The sequence below is a fragment of the Ornithorhynchus anatinus genome, chromosome 7, assembly GCF_004115215.2.
Source record: "Ornithorhynchus anatinus isolate Pmale09 chromosome 7, mOrnAna1.pri.v4, whole genome shotgun sequence".
Lineage (NCBI taxonomy): Eukaryota > Metazoa > Chordata > Mammalia > Monotremata > Ornithorhynchidae > Ornithorhynchus > Ornithorhynchus anatinus.
The window spans coordinates 52,681,274-52,696,366 of record NC_041734.1 but is presented as its reverse complement, the minus strand read 5'-3'; the positions used below and the strand labels follow the sequence as shown (position 1 = coordinate 52,696,366).

Sequence of the window (15,093 nt, the reverse complement as noted above, 5' to 3'; positions counted from 1 at the left end):
AAAACTGTTAACCCCACTCTAAAAAAGGATGACCTAAAGCTCCCAGCAGTTGAGGGATAAATGGAAAACAAGAACTGAAGCCTGACGTAGGTTCCCTGGATGAGAATTACCTTCTTAAACCCCCGTCCCTTCATAGCACGTAAGAAAAATGTGCCCGTTTGTGTTTCGTATCTTCCCTTTATGAAAAGATTGAATGACAGTGATTTCACTGTTACAGTAGCTCAAAACTTGCTTGTCACAAGCATCTGCCGTTTCTGCGAATTAGGCCTCTTCGCTACCGACCTTTAGTATTTCCGATCTCTATTCTAGCTCCTGTTTAACAAGACATCCTTGCTTAAAGAGCCCAAGAGAAAATTAGAGAAATGTCAAAATCCCCAATCTTCATGAAATATGCCTCACCCCCAATCTTTGCCCAAGTGGTTGTATGAATTTTCTATACAGTGATTTCTAAATTTAATTATGTGCTGAACACTTTGTGCATTAAACACTGAGCTAGATACCAGAGAACCAGGGCTCCCAGTCTAAATTGGGAAGAACATATATTCAATCCCCATTTTACAGATGAGGAAAATGAGGCATACAGAAGTTAAGTGATTTGCTCAAGGTCATACAGCAGGAAAGTGGTAGAGTTGGGATTATAACCCAGGTCTTCTGTCTCCCGGATCCATGGGGACAGGGAAGGATCCTGACTTTGATTTTTTTTCGGGAATCTTATCCCTCGGTCTCTGTGTCCCACAGTGGTTTCAGTCAGAAGATTGGCAGATCTTCCAATCTATCAGATCCCACCAATCAGAGGAGGCAGCTCTTGAAGATGCCATAAATCAACCCCTTCAGCCAGGTGGACTACAAACAGATATGGGAGTCCAGCTGACCGTAATCCAAACAAAAGTAGTAGAGTCATTGTGTGCTCATTTTGGTTTTTTGTGTACTATATTACTTTTACGTTACATTACATTTTGTGCTTACTATTAAGGTATTTGTTAAGCACTTTACTATGTGCAAAGTACTGTTAATAATAATAATAATAATAATGATGGTATTTGTTAAGTGCTTACTATGTGTTCAGCACTGTTCTACTGTCTGGGAGAAAGTCTGGGCTAGATACAGGTTAACCAGGTCAGACAAGGTCCCTGTTACTCATGGAACACCCAGTATAAGGAGAAGGGATAACAAATATTGAATTCCCATTTTACGGATGATGTAACAAAAGCACAGGAAAGTTAAATGTGTGCGGAGCACTGTATTAAGTGCCTGTGAGAGTTCAAAAGAGTTGGTAGATATGCTCCGTACCCAAAAGGAGTTTACAGACTAGAAGGGGAGACAGGCATTAAAACACATTTTAGATAAGGGAAAGGGCATCGAATAAGGATATGTACATGAGTGCTACGGGGTTGGGAATGGGGTAAATACTTAAAGGCTTAATGCGAAGAGATCCAAAGGCTTAGGTGACACCAAAAGGAGAGTGAATAGAAGTAGTGAGGGCTTAGGAAGGCCTCTAAGGGGAGACGTGATTTTAAGAAGTTTCTGAGACTGGAGAGAGTGTTCTGTTAGATATGTAGAGGGAGGAACTTCCAGGCCAGAGGGTGAACATGGGCAAAGGGTAAGCAGCAAGAGAGATGAGATCAAAGTTCAGTGAGAAAAGGAGCATTAGAAGAAGAGTGAAGTATGTAGATTGAGTTGAAGTAGATGAGTGAGGTAAGGTAGGAGAGTGAGTGCTGATTGAGTAAGGAGTTTCTGTTTGACACAGAGACGGTGGGTCATTATTGGAGGTTTTTGAGGAGTGGAGAGTCATGAACTGAATTTTTTCTAAGTGATCCAGGCAGCAGAGGGCAACACAATTAATTGGATTTGAGGGCTAATTGGGTGTAGAGCCCTGCTCTAAACACTGGAGAAAATACAGTACAACAGAGTTGGTAGATGAGAACCCCGCCCCCCCTGCCCACAAGGAGATTACAGTCTACAGGGGGAGATAGACATTAAAATAGATTATATAAAGAGTTCAGCGAGCAGGCTGAAGCTGTAGTCGAGGCAGGATATGATAAATTTTTAGAGTAGCACAGTTCTGGGTTCTAAACCTGGCTTCTTCACTTAATTATAATAATAATAATGGTATTTATTAAGTGCTTACTATGTGGCAAGCACTGCCCTAAGTGCCGGGGTAGATACAAAGTAATCAGGTTGGATACAGTCCCTGATTTGGATACAGTCCCTGCCCCACCTGGGGCTTCCAGTCTTAATCCTCATTTTACAGATGAGGTAACTGAGGCCCAGCAAATAATAATAATAATAATGTTGGTATTTGTTAAGCGCTTAATATGTGCAGAGCACTGTTCTAAGCACTGGGGTGGAATCAGGGTAATCAGGTTGTCCCATGTGAGGCTCACAGTTAATCCCCATTTTACAGATGCGGTAACTGAGGCACAGAGAAGTCAAGTGACCTGCCCAAGGTCATACAACAGAAAAGTGGTGGAGCCAGGATTAGAACCCATGTCCTCTAACTCCCAAGCCCGGGCTTTTGCCACTGGTCCGTGCTGCTTCACTTGTCGGGTGACTCTGGGCAAGTCACTTGACTTTGCTGTGCCTCATTTCCCTCACCTGCAAAATGAGGATTCAGTAGCAATTCTCCCTCCTACGTGGACTGTGAGCCCCATGTGGGATCTGATTATTCTGTATCTCTTCTAGAGTTTTAGTACAGTGCATGTTGCTTACCAAATGACCTCACTCATCATAATTGTTACTAGTAACAATAATAAAGATAATTTAAAACTTCAAATGGTTGGGCAAAAAGATGGCATCATACTCAAGCAATGCGATCTGTGAAACGTTGTGTTCTTTCAGGCACAGTATGCAGACACCAAAGAGCTTAATATTTGCCACTGTGATGTTTCAGTTCCCTCAATGGCATTAGAAAGAAACCATGTGGTCCATGTTCGAGTGTAATAACACTTTCAAAGAGCCACTTTATACCTAAAAAAGTTTTTCAGTGACTCTCCACTTTGGAATTCAAATCAAGTATTACAGCTGGACATTCTACACGGTCTATTAAAAAGTAAGCTCCATTAGCTCTTTTGTAGGATTCTGCAAAAGGCTAAGCACTCTTTTTTTGTGCTTTTGTCTTTCCTTTATATTGGATGGGTAGGCAAGCTTAATATAGAAGAATATATAGTTCATCATACAAACACAGCTGTGAAATCATTGTTTACTATTAAACCATGGAAAAACAGAGTTGAGAGAGAACTAGATTCATCACTAATAGCTGATGGGAGTGATGATTGAAGCCCTTCCTCTCGTCTCCTGGTACATTTTGAGACGCAACACCAAAATAGAGAGAATTATAGCCTACAGTTGGAACTACACTACCACTCCCTCCCAAATCTCAGTTTTCTGTTTAATTCTAAAATTTCTGCTTGATTCTTTATGAAATTTCTCACATTTTCCACGGCTCCTAAACTCCATTCTAAACCTCTACTTTTAGCTAACCAAGATTGTAGGTAAAATTACCTCTTTCTGTATTCCAGGTTGCTAATCCCCCTTCTTCCCTTTCCTCTCACCCCCCCGCCCCCCCAAAAATGATGACTAAATAACAGTTACCATTTCCTTGCTCAAGGAAAATAATAATTCAGACCAAAAGAGAGAGATCGACACTGGGATCTCACACATGGATTCTTGATATGTGTACTATACCAAGGCCAACCATATTTCCTGTGACTCCGTTTGTCCTGATCCATGCCATTGATACCAGGTTTGCATCTCGTTTTCAAAGAGAAAAAGAATTGAAGAGATCTTCACCATGTTAATTTGAGATTAAATCCAGCATTCTGCTGCAACCTACTGATGGCTCGAAGAACTGCAAATTTTGTTTTCATGAATTACTCCATGGAGTCCAGGGAAAGGAAATGAAAATATTTCGTTGATTTTATTCTGGGCTTCATCATTTAATTGAGGTAAGCCAGAAATATTGAGCAAACCAAGGGACATGTATATATTAACTCCATTAAAGGGGGCAAAATTCTCCAAAACGGAATCTTGCATAACACCTAACAAATTCCAGTGCGTTCTGATTAATTTTTGTTTGGGAAGTTAGAAAGTAAATTCATAAAAGCAGCTGTAGCTAGGATTCAAGACAATTTTTGATTATGTTAACTACTACGAAGAGTAATTTAACCTTTGACTCTTTGCACAGTATTAGTGTGTACGTATAGTCAAAATTGAGATTTTTTTTAATTGTTTTGATGAAAACTGTGTGTGTGTGTGTGTGTGTGTGTGTGCATGTGTTCTGCTTGAGGATGAAACAGCTGATGGTGGAATTGCATCCATGTGTGTAACAGAGACCGTCTTTTCCATACTTTTCTAGTGCAATGAGAGTAGGGCTATTTTTCTTGCTCCTTGACCTCCAGGATGAGCATTATGTTCCTTGGAGTGATGTTCCAACACCAAGTGGCACTACTGTCTCACCCTCAGCAAGAGATCGGAAAGGGGATTCCGATATTATCCAGGATTTGAATTTAGAGTTGAGGGAAGGGGAAATAACAACTGTGTCAACAGCAGAAAGGGCAGTTGAATCGTTTTTTGGGTTGTTGTTTTTTGCCATAGTGGTGATGGACTGACTCTATTTATTGCCATCGTTCTCGTCCGTCCGTCTCCCCCGATTAGACCGTAAGCCCGTCAAACGGCAGGGACCGTCTCTATCTGTTGCCGACTTGTTCATTCCAAGCGCTTAGTACAGTGCTCTGCACATAGTAAGCGCTCAATAAATACTATAAATACTACTGAATGACTGAGATATTCACACTCCCTCGCCTGCCTCCCCCCCCCACCCTCCGACTCATGACCAGCAGCGGGCACTGTTTGCCAGCTGGCAAGGATAGCAGGTACAGTCTATAGTCTTAGATCAGAAGTATCGGACTCTTCTGTGCCCTTTTCACATTTCATAAGTCACTGTGGGCAGGGACTGTCACTCTTTATAGCTGTATTGTACTTTTCCGAGCACTTAATACAGTGCTCTGCCCATAGTAAGTGCTTAATAAATGCAGCTGAATGAATGGCAGTTAAATTGAAGACAGTGAACATTTAGACAATTGTTTCTGTTTCTTGTGGGGGAAATTATGGTGTTTGGGGTTCTATTAAGTGCTAATGAGCACAAAGTACCGATGGAAAGTCCAGACTTTGGGGAGATTTTTGGGTGTTCATTTAGATTACTGCCCTAGCATTTTTGATGGGCAAGTTGGAGTCACTATTTTATACCAATATATCCAAGACGATCTTATGATGAAATGGGCTTTGTTTTTGTGAATGTTTTTACTACCTTTGTGTTCTTCCTCAAGGCGTTCCCAGACATTTTTGTTGTCCCTGTGACATGACCCTGATTAGGGACCTCTAACTGTCCCTCCCCTCCTCAATGATGAGTCTGCCTTAGGGGAAAGAAATAAACGAGGGTAGCATGACATAGTGTATAGAGTACGGGCTTGGGAGTCAGAGGTCGTGGGTTCTAAACCCGGCTCTACCACGCGTCTGTTGTGTGACCTTGGGTAAGTCACTTCACTTCTTTATGCCTCAGTTACCTCATCTATAAAATGGGGATTAAGACCGTGAGCCTCATGTGGGATGGGGACAATTTGTATCCATCCCAGTGCTTAGTCCAGTGCCTGGCACATAGTAAGTACTTAACGAATGCCAGAATAATAATAATAATCTGAATCCGTTTTTCAGCCCCTCTGCATCTCTCCCACCCTAATCCTCCCTCCACGTTGGAACAGATCATAAAACGTATTTGTCTTGTCTTATGCTGTCGAGTCGTGTCCGGCCCATAGTGACCGCCATGGATACATTTCTCCCAGAACGCCCCACTTTCATCTGCAATCGTTCTGGTAGTGTATCCAGTACTGTTGATATTCTCAGTCTGAGCTAATCACAGTCAGGAAGCTCAGCAAGGACCTGCACTTACACAGGCCTTCTGGCCATAACTTGGAGGGAAACACAGGTAAGCCCATCCTAATAGCTCAACTGGAACTATAGATGAGAGGGGAGACACTGAGAGACGATGCCCTGATGAGTTTCTAAAGCCTGACTTATACAGTTATCCTTGTAAAAGAGGCTCAAGCCCACATTTGGACCACAAGAGTCATCATGTAGCTAGCCAGTTTGAACATGTCTTCATAGGACTATTGGAAGGTTTGATTTAGTCAACCTCCTGGAACCTGCACCCAGTAGACTTGGGTCCAATTATACTCTTCTCAGCCATGGCCCAAACTGAATCTGTGAACTTCCTCCCTGAGGAGCAGCATGGGCTAGTGGAAAAAGTTCGGGCCTGGAGTCAGAGGACATGGGTTCTAATCCCAGATCTGCTAAGTGCTGGCTGTGTGACCTTGGGGACTTCACTTAACGTCTCCGTATCTGTTTCCTCATCTGTAAAATGGGGAGTCAGTGCCTGTTCCCCCTTCTACTTGGATTGTGAGCCCTAGGTGGGACAGAAGGTGTGTTGGATGTGATGATCTTGTATCATACCAAGAGCTTAGAACAGTGCTTGACACAAGTGCTTAACACATGCCACAGTTGTTGTTTTAGTATTATTGCTACTATTATTTTTAAAAATCATGTTGTGTCTCAAATGTCAAGCAAGAGGGAATGAGCCTTTCTAAAGGGAGGGAGATGTGTATTTGTCATTTGTGCGCCAATATCATGCAAATATTCAAGAGGGAATGAGCCTTTCTAAGGGAGCTCTGTACTAAGAGCTCTAAAGTCATTTGTGTTCCTACATCTATCTTTTATGTGTGTGTGTGTGTGTGTGTGTGTGTGTATCTAGGTTTGAAGACGACACTACTGACAGTGAGATTTTTATCACTGTGTGAATGGCTGACAAGGAAGCTATAGATAGACAAAAATCCCTTCCACATCCTGTACCTCTAAAGGTTGTTCCTTTCCGTGCTGTTGCATTTCTTAATCCCAGTACCTGGTGCTGTTTATTTCCCCTCTTAGTGTCACCACCTTCCTAGAACCTCTGGTCCAAAACAGTCTCAGAAGCAGAGTGGCCAGGTGGAAAGTGCATGGACCTGGGAGACAGAGAACCTGAGTTCTAATCCCAATTCTGCCACTTGACCTCTGTGTGACCTCTACTTAACTTCTCTGTGTCTGTTTCCTCACCTGTAAAATGGGGATTAAATCCTATTCCTTCTCATTTAGACTGGGAGGTCCACGTGGCTCGGATGAAAGAGCCTGGGCTTGGGAGTCAGAGGTCATGGGTTCTAATCCTGGCTCCGCCACTTATCAGCTATGTGACCTTGGGCCTCAGTTCTCTGTGCCTCAGTTACCCCCATCTGTGAAATGGGGACTGAGATTGTGAGCCCCAAGTGGGACAACCTGATTACCTTGTAGCTCCCCCAGCACTTAGAACAGTGCTCGGCACATAGTAAGTGCTCAACAAATACCAACTCTATTATTATTATTATTATGAGACAGGGACTGTGTCCAACTAGTTATCTGGTATCTAACTTAGAGCTTAGTGCACTCCGTGACGCATAGCAAGCGCCTAAAAAATCCCGTTATATAGAGATCGTACACTGACCTGCTGTTCTGGAGCAGTCTCATAAATGTCCACTCCTGTGCCACCTTGTTTGGATCTGTGTTTGTGCTTTGAAAACCTTTCCTCTAGCCATCCTGTTTACAGTGACTCTATTTTAACTAACCAAGTCTAATCGGCTGCGTCTGTACCTTTAAGAAGGAGAGGAGACACATGAATTAACCATCAGGGTTTTTAAAAGACTAGAAGGTCAACTGGGGTTAAGAAAGGGGTCAGGGAGAGTATGATGCTGATCTGATTTGGGAATCCAGCCTGTGTTATTGCTGAGTGCAGGAGAGTGCTGGGTGAATGAGAATGACAGGTAGTACACAGGATGAGGCGTCTTCCAACTCTTGGGCGTGGTAGGTAGAAGGTGAGACCACAGCTTCCTCTTTCCACTTCTGAAGTAAACAAACACCTAAGCAGGGCAAGCTGTGGGGAGAAGCGACCAGTCAGTCAGAGAGTAGAGACACCTAAGAGCAGCAAGCAATGTGAAAGCAGCTGTTTTGCAGCAAGAAATGAGGCCCGAGGGACTGATTGAGATGCAGGTCCGGGCCTCGGGTCGCTGGCGTGGGACCGAGCTGGGAGTATGAAGTCTCAGAGCTCTGAAGAAGTATCAGGTCAAAATTTAGGGACCATAGGAGGAAACGGGAGGAGGGGGAGCTCATCCTGTATTAACCGCAGCATGTAAGACGGTGCTTTGTACATCTTAATAATAATGATGATGACTCTCTTAGAGATTCTCTGAAGGACTTTTTCAATTTTTTTCTAATTCAATGGGTTACCAAATGGTGATTGAGAAATGTGAAAATTCTTCTCTCATCGCTTCAATAAAACAAAGTGTGCCCTATCACTCATTTGGAAGCAAACGTCCAGCAAAAAAAAAAAGCTACATCATACCAGATAACCCATAGAATGCCTCATCGCCACCAAAAGAAGACAGTTCCATCATGCCTCAAACAGAAAAAACAACATGGCATCTAGAAATACAAGGAATTTGATCTACTACCCCTTCATTTTCACTCCAACAAAGGAGGGGGCTGAACGTTTTTACTCACATAATTACCTCTATTGCATAATTGCTCCACCCCAATGTTTTAGAGGAAATTAAATATTTTTTGTACCGCACGATTTTAATCAGCGGTAGCAGTGTTTCTGGTGGGGAGGAGGAGAAAGGTAAAAATACAACAACACAGCAAGGAGGAAGAGTTCCTTTAATGAGGTGTACTTGTGCCAGGGGATAAGGAGAAGAATAAGACTAATCAAGGAGTGGGGGGCGGAAGGGTGGGCACTGGATTCAGTGAGGTTTTTATTATTGGGGATGGCTAATTTGCTTTTTGGGACAGTGTGAAAGAAGAACTCAAGTCTCAAATTCCTTCTTACTTTGCCTTTCTACCTCCTTTTTCTTTTTGTTTCTTTTTCCTCTTCCTCCCCTTATTGCTAGATTTTTTTATATAACCCACATAATTGCCAGGCCTATGTTTCATTGTAACAAAAATTATTTGACAGAGTGGGGCGATCATGATTGCTAGATTTTTTTATATAACCCACATAATTGCCAGGCCTACGTTTCTTTGTAACAAAGATTATTTTGACAGAGTGGGGCAATCATGTTAGTAAATGCAGTCATTATTATTTTTGGTTGAAATTTAGCTGTTTACTTTGAGACCACCTAAAACTATAGCAACAGGTCTGCTTTGTCTGCTTCCTCACAAAGACCTCCAAATTGGCCTAGAAATTCACTAGATTGATAGCTGATGGCCGGGGATGCTGACATTCCTGTTCTGCTTCTTCACATCCCTCCAGTAACCTGCCTGGACTTCAGGAATGGATCTGAGGCTTCCAGGTTAGCAGCAAGGTGGGGTGGCAAAGTACAGCATTTAATACAGTGCTTCTCACACGGTGAAAACTCTAATACCAATGGTAGAGGCAGAAATGAGGATGAGAAGCAGCGTGGTCTAGTGGAAAGAGCACGGGCCTGGGAGTCAGAGGAATTGGGTCCTAATCCCAGCTCCGCCATATACCTGCTGTGTGACCTTAGGCAAGTCACTTCACTTCTCTTTGCCTCAGTTCTCTCATCTGCAAAATAGCGATCATTATCTGTTTCCCTTCTATATAAAACTGAGAGCCCTAAATGGGACCTGATAAGCAGCGTGGCTCAGTGGAAAGAGCACGGGCTTTGGAGTCAGAGGTCATGGGTTCGAATCCCGGCTCGGCCACTTGCCAGCTGTGTGACTGTGGGCAAGTCACTTCACTTCTCGGTGCCTCAGTTACCTCATCTGTAAAATGGGGAGGAAGACTGTGAGCCCCACGTGGGACAACCTGATTCCCCTGGGTCTACCCCAGCGCTTAGAACAGTGCTCGGCACATAGTAAGCGCTTAACAGATACCAACATTATTATTGTATTTACCCTAGATCTTTGTACTGTGCTTGGCATATAGTAAGTGCTTAACAGATATCATTATTATTTTATTAATAAGTGGGTTTAAAGGAAGGCGGTCTGATGGAGTGTGACTCCCAAATGGAAAATGACTTATCTCTCTGATAGCTCCTCCTTGGTCTCATGTGCTGGCTCCGCTTCCACTTCTCTTTCCATAATTACTGGTGTCCCACAAGGCTTCTCATTTCATACTTACTCTGAGGGAACTGATCTGCTTTCATGACTTCCGCTCCTACCTCTTTGGGGTTATCTCACTAATCTACACCTCACCATCATGGACATGCAATTCCATTTTCTACTGTAACTCATGTATTAGTTTGTTTTCGTGCGTAGTTACTCTACGTTACTACTGCATGGTAGTTCGTAGTTGTCTCTCTCTCCCATCCAATACAATCTCTCTCATTATGCAATATCACGGTTACTCTTGCCTCCAAGACATTCCACACAGATTCATTCAACTGTATTTATTAAGCACTTACTATGTGCAGAGCACTGTACTAAGTGCTTAGGAAAGAGCAAAACAACAATAAACAGTGACAATCCCTGCCCTCAACGAGCTCGCAGTCTAGAGGGCGGTGGGACAGATGTCTCAAGGTTCTTCAAGATTAAAATGCCTAAAACTGAACTCACCTACCTCCTAATCCCACTTTTCCTTCTAACCTCCCCACTGAAATTTACTGATTCCCCAAGGTGGCTCTAGGTTTTGCTCTCTTTAACTTGCCCCTTACTACCATCATTCCCTCCCAAATGGACTGCTGAAACAGCTTCCTTATTGCTTTCTGTATTTCTATCTTCCTGTCTGCGGTCTATTTTACTTATAGCTTCATGCATTATTCTAAAATCCCTACTAGAATCCCTCTACCACCTCCTCACCAATCTTCACTGACTCCCCCCAGCTATTTATTTCAAACTAAAACCTTTTTGAGGCTTTCCATTAGCTGATTCACCTTTAGTTACACGCTTCCTTTTCTTGCTACATCCCACTTCCTGTTTTTCACTCCTCCCAAGCAAACCTCATTCCTGATTTTTTGTCTCGTGACCCATTGGTGCACGGTGCACCTTCTTCCCTCAGCTTCACCAAACCACATTCCTCCCTTCCTAAAATGCCACCTCCTTCAGGACACATAACCTAAAAGTTGATTCCCTCACATCATGGACATGTCACTCCATTTTCTACTCTCATTCATGCATGAGTTCGTGTTCACGTATAGCTATTCTATCTTATTATTGCACAGGAGTCAATTTTTGTCTGTCTCCTATAATTAAGTTTAAAATTAGAGGGGGTAATCGCACTTTTTATTTCACCCTTTGTGGGCAGGGAACGTGTCTACAACTGTTATAGTGTACTCATCCAAGCACTTAGTACAGTACTCTGCGTATGGTAAGTATTCAATAAATACAATTGATTGATTAGCGCATTTCCCAAGTAGCAAGTACAGGCAAGTACAAGCAAGTACAGGCAAGTACGAGAAGCAGCATGGCTCAGTGGAAAGAGTACGGGCTTTGGAGTCAGGGCTCATGAGTTCAAATCCCAGCTCTGCCACTTGTCGGCTGTGTGACTGTGGGCAAGTCACTTAACTTCTCTGTGCCTCAGTTCCCTCATCTGTAAAATGGGGATTAAGACTGTGAGCCCCACGTGGGACAACCTGATTCCCCTGTGTCTACCCCAGCGCTTAGAACAGTGCTCGGCACATAGTAAGCGCTTAACAAATGCCAACATCAATTAAGTAGCAGGCACCTAATATTCTTCATGATGATTGTGAATCATTAATAGATCTACAGTCATGGCACCTACAGGCACCGAATCAGTGGGACATCAACCCAGAGGCAATTACTCTCCCCCTCTTCAAAGCCTTATTGAAGGCACATCTCCTCCAAGAGACCTTCCCTGACTAAACCTTCCTTTCCTCTTCTCCCACTCCCTTCTGTGTCACCCTGACTTGGTCCCTTTATTCATTCCCCCTCTCAGGCCCACAGTACTTATGCACTTACCTGTAATCTGAACTGAAGCACCATGGCGTAGTGGCACAGGTCTCGGAGTCAGAAGGGCATGGCTTCTAATCCCAGCTCCACCACTCATCTGGTTTGCGACCTTAGGCGAGTTACTTCATTTCTCTGCGCCTAATTTACCTCATCTGTCAAATGGGGATTGAGACTGTGACACCCCACATGGGACAAGGACTGTGTCTAACCCAATTTGCTTGTATCCACCCCAGCGCTTAGGACAGAGCCTGTCAAATACTAAACGCTTAACAAATATCACGGTATTATTATCATTACTATTAATAATAATCATAATTTATTTATGCTACTATGTCTGTCTCCCTCTCTAGAATGTAAACTCATTGTGGGCAAGGAATGTCTCTGTTATATATATTGTATAGTTAACTTTCCCAAGTACTTAATACAGTGCTCGGCCCCCATTAAGTACTTAGTAAATACGATTGACTGACTGAGGCTTCCCACTTAAAATAAAGCAGACATAACAGCAAACACTTTGCAAAACAGATTGTGGTCAGCATATACAATTTCTTCACTCAGCTGTGCAGGCCAAAAACATCAGTGGGGGATGGAATAAATTGCTGGATAAAAAATCTATAATAAATCTTTAGAGAGGAATGATAGATGGTACTTCCACCTCCATGAGGATGAGGATGTCTAGGAACATGCCATTACACAGTTCTTCCAAATATCCTGGGTTGCCACTTTTGGAGACATAATATTGTCCAGTCTCGCCAAATATATGAGCCAGTGTGGCATTAATCATAATAATATTAGTATTTAGTAAGCGCTTACTATGTGCCAGACACTGTCCCTAGCGCTGGAGTGGTTACAAGCAAACCAAGTTGATCACAGTCCCTGTCCCATGTGGAGGTCACAAACACAATCCCCATTTTGCAGATGAGATAACTGAGACACAGAAAACTGAAGTGACTTGCCCAGGGTCACATAGACAAGTGGTGGAGTCAGGATTAGAACCCATGACCTTCTGACTCCCAGGCTCTATCCACTACACCATGCTGCTTCTTGACTGTGTTCTTATGATGCAGTTACTACCCAGAAAGTATATTCACTTGGTGTAGATTAAAGTTATGCAAACATGCATGTAAAAGAAAATGATTTGTTGTTTAATTTAATAAATGATTTTGAGGACGTTTAATAAGGTAAAATGCATTTGTAATAGACTGATGAAAGTTTCACTTTGCTAAAGGTACTTACTGAAAGAAATGGCTGTGTCAAAGGATTCTGTGGACTGTGCATAGAAACTCTTTCATGAACAAAATTAGGGCTTCCAAGTAAGCTTTAAGAAAGGGAATGCCACCTCGGTGATTGTTTTCAGAGTGTGGGAGGAAGAAATGTCGACAAGGTCATCAGCCGCCTTCCTCTACAGGCTCTGATGATGACACAACCCACATGGGCTGTGACACAATAAATAGCACCAAAACCTGACAGGTATATAAAAGGAGAGGAGAATGTCACATTATCCCCCAGCTCCCCTTTCCCCACTCCCCTATCTCCCCAGCTTAATTTTGAGGTTCTTCTCCTGCGCATCTGCTTGCACCATAAATTATGCCTCTGTCCATAGAAGTAATGTTCCTCTAGCCCAGACATTTAAATGACACCTGAAATATTGTCCCCTCTGAACAATGTTCAGCAAGTCATAAGAATTAGAGTGGTATATTACCCAGATGCCACCTCGAGTGATATTAAATTTCTCTGATGGACACTCAAAGAGGAAAAGGATACAACTGGCAAGAACTCTAGTCAGAAAAGATGAACCAAGTAGTAGTCTGTAAAAAAAAAATCTGAGCCCATGCTACCTCATGCTGAAAATAATTTCAATCTCCATCTCATTTTCAATTGTATGCCTGAGGGGTTGGTAAAATTAGGCTTTGGAGCACAATTCAGTATGATTTGCTTTGAACACTGGATTTGTAAGCACAAATGAACCTGCTCGAATCCCACCCTCTGCCAACTGGGTTAGATTCTGGGGACTACCCTCTGACCATAGCGTGACACCAAGATGGGGAAAAGAAGACTGACTGAGTTGTAAGGGATTGGAAAAGCCCGGAGATCCTCCTGTCAACCAACTTGAAATGGTCTTGAGAGTGTTCCTGCTATGGGCTCAGAGGTGGAACTAGAGGAGTTTCATCTACAATTAGAATAACGCTTAGAAAGTACCCGACACATAATAGACACTTAATTTAGTAATCCCATCTCTGCCATTTGACTTCTGGGTGACTTTGGGCAAGTGACTTCACTTCTCCATGCCACAGTTACCTCATCTGTAAAATGGGGATTGAGACTGTGAGTCCCAGGAGGGGACAGGGACTGTGTCCATCTGGATTTCCTTGTATCTACCCCAGCGCTTAGTCCTGTGCCAGGCATATAGTGAGCATTCAACAAATACTATCATGATTATTATTACTATTGTCATCATTAACAAGTGCTTAGTACAGTGCTCTGCACACAGTAAGCACTCAATAAATACAATGGAATAAATTAACAAGCACCATAATTATTACACAGCTAAAAAGCATGAGAGAGTTAGCTGGTGGTCAGTTTTGTCTTTCTTTTATAATATTAATAATGATGATGGTATTTGTTAAGCGCATAGAGAAGCAGCGTAGCTCAGTGGAAAGAGCCTAGGCTTGGGAGTCAGAGGTCACGGGTTCGAATCCCAGTTCTCTCACTTGTCAGCTGTGTGGTGTGACTGTGGCCAAGTCGTTTAACTTCTCTGTGCCTCAGTTCCCTCATCTGTAAAATGGGGATTAACTGTGAGCCTCATGTGGGACAACCTGATTACCCTGTATCTACCCCAGCGCTTAGAACAGTGCTCTGCACATAGTAAGTGCTTAACGAATACCAACATTTTATTATTATTACTATGTGCAAAGCACTGTTCTAAGCACCTGGGGGGATACAAGGTGATCAGATTGTCCCACGTGGGGCTCACAGTCTTAATCCCCATTTTACAGATGAGGGAACTGAGACACAGAGAAGTTAAGTGTCTTGCCCAAACTCACACAGCCGACAAGTGGCAGAGCTGAGATTAGAACCCATGACCTCTGAGTCCCAAGCCCGGGATCTTTCCAC

General features: G+C 43.0%; 1 long non-coding RNA gene across 1 annotated transcript in view; it reads left to right on the top strand.

Annotated features, from left to right (window-relative positions):
* The first annotated feature begins 3,781 nt into the window (after nt 1-3,781).
* The window catches only part of LOC114813327, a 28,445-nt gene continuing 17,133 nt past the window's right edge, over nt 3,782-15,093 (top strand). Inside the window, exon 1 of the long non-coding RNA XR_003761047.1 lies at nt 3,782-3,944. This is a non-coding gene — a long non-coding RNA (uncharacterized LOC114813327). The remainder of the gene's footprint in view (nt 3,945-15,093) is intronic.